Here is a 6,057-nt window from a genome sequence, read left to right as displayed (position 1 = left end):
TCAGTCTCGAAAGACTATGGTATAAGCCTACAGCACCCGGTATTCCCAGGCGGTCTCCCATCCAAGTACTAACCAGGCCTGACCCTGCTTAGCTTCTGAGATCAGACAAGATCAGGCATGCGCAGGGTAACAGGGCTGACCATCAATTCCATTTTTTTTTTCCAAATGGGTTTTATTCTAGGCAAGAAACTCACAAAGGGATGTTAGTATGGTCTTGATTTTACAGAATAACCCCTGGGGTTCTGTGCTCTCTTGAGAAGGGGGTTTCCCCAAAGGACCCCCCCCTCGCCTGATCTCTTTAACCTGGGGTGTGACAGCAAGTAGAACAACTGGTTTCTCTCCTCATTAGGCTTGATGACCCAATAAAAAAGGAAGCAGAGAGCAGGAAGGGGTACCTGAGTGCTACACACAAGATGCTAGTCCTTTTGCCCTGTCTTCCGTCTCCTGGGATCACCCCCAACAACACCATGTGCCTGGCACACCCTGTCCTAAGATTCCACTGAAAGAGGCTCAGGGCACAATCCTAACCAGGTCTGCTCAGAAGTAAGTCCTATTTTGTTCAATGGGGCTTACTCTCAGGAAAGTGTGGTTTGGATTGCAGCCTCGGTCTTACTTTTGCAGTGGTCCAACAGACACCATCTCCTTGACAGGAGGAGGTCAAAAGCGTCTTGCAGAGTCTTGGCTCTGTCTGCTCCTTCAGATTTTTCTTGGCCATTTCTATCTGCAGTGGCCCTACGAAGACATTACAAAAGGAAGAATGAATGAAGGTTTGAATGAATGAAGGCCGTTTCCCCCCCCCCCTTAAAAGGGGGCTTTAGCACCTAAATCTTGCATAGAAAGAAAACCCAGGCAACAAGAGACTTAGAAAAAGTACTTTTTCTATTTAAGACCGGCAAACCTCACGGTGCTGGCCGTATCATCTCCATCTGCATAACTCCACTTAAATGCCTCTCTTTAAGAAATATGAAGCAAGCTCAATTTGTTTAAAGATAGATGAGGCTGTTTCCCACCGGGCCAGGAGAGCAACTTTCGAATAAGGGAGAGAGCTTTAGTTAAACAGCAGCTCCAGAGGGCATGACAAAGGCATAAATTATCCCAGGCACCAGGCCTTTACCTGGTGCCAGGTATGCCCTAGATCAGGGGTGCTCACACTTTTTTGGCTCGAGAGCTACTTTCAAACCCAGCAAGGCCCGGAGATCTACCAGAGTTTTTTTTTACAATGTTCGCGCCATCATAACATATAACATTTCTGTGTACAATGTATGTTGGTGTACCTTGAGCCCCACTGAGTATAACAGGACTTACTCCTGAGTAGACATGCCTAGGATTAGGCTGTGAGGCTGCAATCCTAGCCACACTTACCTGGGAGTAAGCCCCATTGAGTACAATGGGCCTTACTCCCGGCGTTTCCTCCCAGAGGCACCTGAAGGGGGGGTCGGCACTCCGCGATCTACTCATTTTGCCTCGCGATCTACTGGTAGATCGCGATCCACCTATTGAGCACCCCTGCCCTAGATAAAACAGAAAGAAGGATGTTTGCACAGGAGGAAGGGTGGGCAATAACTCCATTGGTCCCACTGGCTAGGAATGGGATAGGTTCCTTCTTGGGACAGTGGGCTTAACCAAGCAAACCAGGCACATGATGTTCTCACATCATCAAGGTCCACCTTAAGTCTACTTAACTTCTGAGATTCACCTTGGTGCAGTGGTTCGGGAGTTGGACATAAAACCTAGAAGAGCCAGGTTCAAATCTCCGCTCAACCGCAAAACTTCCTCGGTGACCGTGGGCCTATCTCTCAGCCTCACCTCATCAGTAAATGTTTGCATTTACTGTGCGGCATTCTCATTTCATGGAAGCTTACATAGCTTTATATATTGTAATTCATGCTCCAATGATTGCATGAAATTATGAACCAATGGAGAAAGGAAGGGGCCCAGAAGAAACTTTGCACCCCCTGATAAAATTCTTCTCTGAGGCCCTGGGACCCACCACCTCCCTCGGTAACCTGTTGCGCTGCCAAATCACCCTTCCTATCAAGGGTGATGTCCAGCCAGAATCTTCTCTCCTGCTGTCTGTACCCATTGGATCGCATTCTATTCTCAGAGGCAGCTAACATATGAACATAAGAACAGCCCCACTGGATCAGGCCATAGTCCCATCTAGTCCAGCTTCCTGGATCTTACAGCGGCCCACCAAATGCCCCAGGGAGCACACCAGATAACAAGACCTGCAAGGCATTCTGGGAATTGTAGTTAAGAACATAAGAACAGCCCTGCTGGATCAGGCCATAGGCCCATCTAGTCCAGCTTCCTGTATCTCACAGCGGCCCACCCAATGCCCCAGGGAGCACACCAGATAACAAGAGACCTGCATCCTGGTGCCCTCCCTTGCATTGGCATTCTGACATAGCCCATTTCTAAAATCAGGAGGTTGCGCATACACATCATGGCTTGTAACCCGTAATGGATTTTTCCTCCAGAAACTTGTCCAATCCCCTACTAAAGGCGTCCAGGCCAGATGCCATCACCACATCCTGTGGCAAGGAGTTCCACAAACCAACCACACGCTGAGTAAAGAAATATTTCCTTTTGTCTGTTCCAACTCTCCCAACACTCAATTTTAGTGGATGTCCCTTGAGAACAAACTTCTAAGAACAAACTTCTCCCATATGTAAGGAAAGGGCCCCGATCTGGGGTTCATGTACTCGTATTGGAGGAGTCCGTACAGAGCTCTCGTGGGCTTCGATCAGTTGGCACGGTTTCTCACAATCTGTACAACCCACCGAGCCTGGGGTGTGTTGGGAGAGAGGGTCGTTATCCTGGCTGGTGCTGAAAGCAGAACGTGCTGGCATCCGTAACATTTGGGAGTTGCTGATCCCACACTTTGTCCCGGCAGCATTAAGGAGACCATATAATTGTCACCTCTAATAGATAGCTTGCAAATGTCAAACTGGCTTCTCGCAAATCTCAACGATGAAGCGCGCTGGAAAAAAAGTCACTGTTCCCATAGATCATAGCAGGTGTCTTGGAGGAGCTGAGCGGAAAGTAAGTGCAGCCTGAATTCAACAGAGCTGTGTCCTCCTTGGTCCTTGAGGCCTGTCCCTCTTTGCCCTGCGAGGATGTCTACAAACCACCTGTCTTCTCAAGCGAATCCTGGGAATGCTGTTGTTTTTTGGGATGTAATGAAATGCAGGGGGAAGAGAAGGGGCAAAAGAGGTGCCGTTTCCAGTCTAAGGGCGCAATCCTATCCTGCTCTGGAACAGGCAAGCCTTGTGCTGTATCCAGCTCAGGACTTTGGCCACAAGTGGCTTAGCCAGAGGTAAAAGGAAACATTTCCCCTTACCTCTGGATAAGGGCCGCTGGCGCCTATGGGTCTCCTCGGACTTACACCACCTCTTGATTGCCGGATTCCAGCCCCACCTCCCGCTCCCTGCCCACCGCCTGCCCTCCACCCCGCCGAGGAATGCCTTCCTCCCGCCTCCTCCCCGCTTCCCCCCACCTATCTTTCGTCCTTGCGTCAGCACATCCAAGCTGACGCAAGGCGCTGGAAGGAAGCCAGCTGCCTCCTATAGTGGGGGCGGCAGACATGGAGTGCTCCTCAAGGTGAGGGAAAATTTATGACTTTACTTCTGGGCTGCATTGAAACCGCATCAGCACTGGAAAGTTGGTGAGGATTTGGCCTCAAGTGTATCCCTTGAACCTTCAGTGTTCAACTAAAATGGCAGCAGTGGGGGGTGAGGGGTGGTCAGTACCCACGGTGATTGGAGAGGGGGCACTGAAGCCTCCCGACAAAAATATCCCCCACCCCAAATTGATACAAACCCTGGGAGGAAAGTCAAGGCTTAGAGGTCTTCTCCAGCAACACCTAATGACTTCCAACGGTTGCCCCACTCAGTCCCAGATTCAGTCTTGGTCCCAAGCCCGTTGGTCCAAACTTGGTCCCAGCATCCTCGTGTGCTATGGGGCTGTGCTCTGCAAAACTTCTCTTGATGCACAGAGCGGCAGCATCAAGTGCTGCGAACCGGGTCCTCGTGGCTCCAGCTGGGTTGAGACGAGTCTTAAGGAATTGGCAGGTGCCTTAATGGGCAATGACTGCCTTAATGAAGCCCTTGTCAATGCAGCCAGTGTGCATCTAGGTGAGGGAGACAATGAAAGTGTCAGACAGACAGACAGGAACAATTTACCACGAGACAGTTGGAGGAAAGAGCAAGGAAGACAAATTTAAAATCAGTTCAGATCAGCTGAGGATCAGGAGGAACTTCCTTCGGCTTCTCCACAAATTTTCAGATTGTGCATCTATGCGCCACTCTGCCTGGGTTTCTGATTGGAGAAAGCAGAATCACAGAACATTAGGTGGGTCCTTGGAGGTCATCTAGTCCAACCAGTGCAGGCAACTGAGACAGCATCCCCCAACAGGTGGCCAGCTTGCAGACCTCCAATGAGAGTAAGGATGGTGCAGTGGTTCAGTAGTTGGACTTAGACCTAGAAGATCCAGGTTCAAATCCCTGCTCGGCCCTGAAGCTTCCTGGGTGCCTTGGGGCCAGTCACTCTCTCTCTTTCTCGGTCTTACCTACTTCACAGGGTTGTTGTGAACACAAAAGGAGGAGAGGAACCATGGGCACTATGCTGAGCTCCTTGGAGGAAGGGTGGGGTAAAAATGTGAAAAACAAATGAGGGAGGCCACCACAAGGAAGACTATTGCAGGTCAGGGCTGGTCCACACCTGATCCAGAGCACCACCCATGTCTGCTCATCCTAAGAGCATAAGAACAGCCCCACTGGATCAGGCCATAGGCCCATCCCTCCCACTGCCTGGATTCAAAAAGGAAGAGGGGAACAGAAGAATATGGAGGAGAGGAGAGTGTTGGGCTAGAGCATCAAAACATTTCCCTTTTTCTTTTGGAATCCTAAGATCAGAAGGAGCAAGTAGGAGATGCTCATGTGCCCCTAGGTGATAGAGTGGCATTTTCCTGGCAAGGTACTGCACATGGTGACAGAGTTCTTTGTCATGCCATCTCACGTGCTGAGAGGTTTTTGGCTGGGCCTGCCAAACCTTTCTGCTAACCCCCACGTAAACACCTTAGCCGCCTAGTGGCTTGAGTGGCACCTTGCCCCCAAAATGTCAAGGAAGTGGACAAAAAAAATGAAAGCCTGTTTCCCCTGCATGAAACTTGGCCTCTTCGGTGTGAAGTCCTCCACCGAAGGAAAGAGGATCTCATCCCTGACCTCTGCTGCTGGCATTCAATCATCTTGCCGCAATCCGCGACCATTACTCAAGATGACAGGGCGGCTGAAAAGAAATGACGGTCTCTGTCAACGACGACGCAAAGGCGGGGAGTACGTTTTATAGGACTTTCCTCCTTGGGCCCAAGGTTATTGTCACCATCGACAACAGTGGCTGATCCATGAAAATGTCCCCACTAAGATTTGGCGTTTGTGCCAGGAGCCTTGTCACTAGGGTTTCGTCACCCAGTGTAGGGGACCAGTGTGTCACCCCCAAGATGGACCTCCTCCCATGCAGTGAGCGGGGCAATGCCCTGGGCAGTGGGTATGGTGAAACTTCATCCCCCCCCCCGTCTGGTATTTGGACTAAAACAATTGATAGAATAGAGGTAGTTCAATGCAGTTTGTTTCATTGCATTCTGCATTAAATTACGCATCGAATGATATATAATATGATGGCATTATATAAGAAGCATAAAGATTTAGAAAATTTTGGCCAGTAGTGGTGTCACCCCCCCACCCCCTGGTGCATGTCACCCGGTGCTGCCTGCACCCTCCTAGCAATGAATCTTGTCAATCATGAGATGGGATTGCCTAAAGCAGGGTATCCAAAGTTTTTGGCAGGAGGGCCACATCATCTCTCTGACACTGTGTCGGGGGCCGGGGGGAAAAAGAATTAATTTACATTTAAAATTTGAATAAATTTACATAAGTTTACATAAATGAATATATTAAAGATGAAGTTGTATTAATGAATGAAGGTCTTGCAATAGCTCAAGGCCTACAAAAGGCCTTGCACAAAGCAAGGCTGGCCTTTCCTTTGCTGCTGCTACTG

At 49.6% G+C, this 6,057-nt stretch overlaps 1 pseudogene; it reads right to left on the bottom strand.

The window, feature by feature from the left end:
• Positions 1 to 24: 24 nt before the first annotated feature.
• LOC136634572 (5S ribosomal RNA) lies at positions 25 to 143 on the bottom strand (annotated as a pseudogene).
• Between the last annotated feature and the right edge of the window lie 5,914 nt (positions 144 to 6,057).

Source organism: Tiliqua scincoides, chromosome 14, assembly GCF_035046505.1.
Source record: "Tiliqua scincoides isolate rTilSci1 chromosome 14, rTilSci1.hap2, whole genome shotgun sequence".
NCBI lineage: Eukaryota > Metazoa > Chordata > Lepidosauria > Squamata > Scincidae > Tiliqua > Tiliqua scincoides.
The sequence above is the reverse complement of the archived record's forward strand: the minus strand, read 5'-3'. Positions and strand labels throughout refer to the sequence as shown.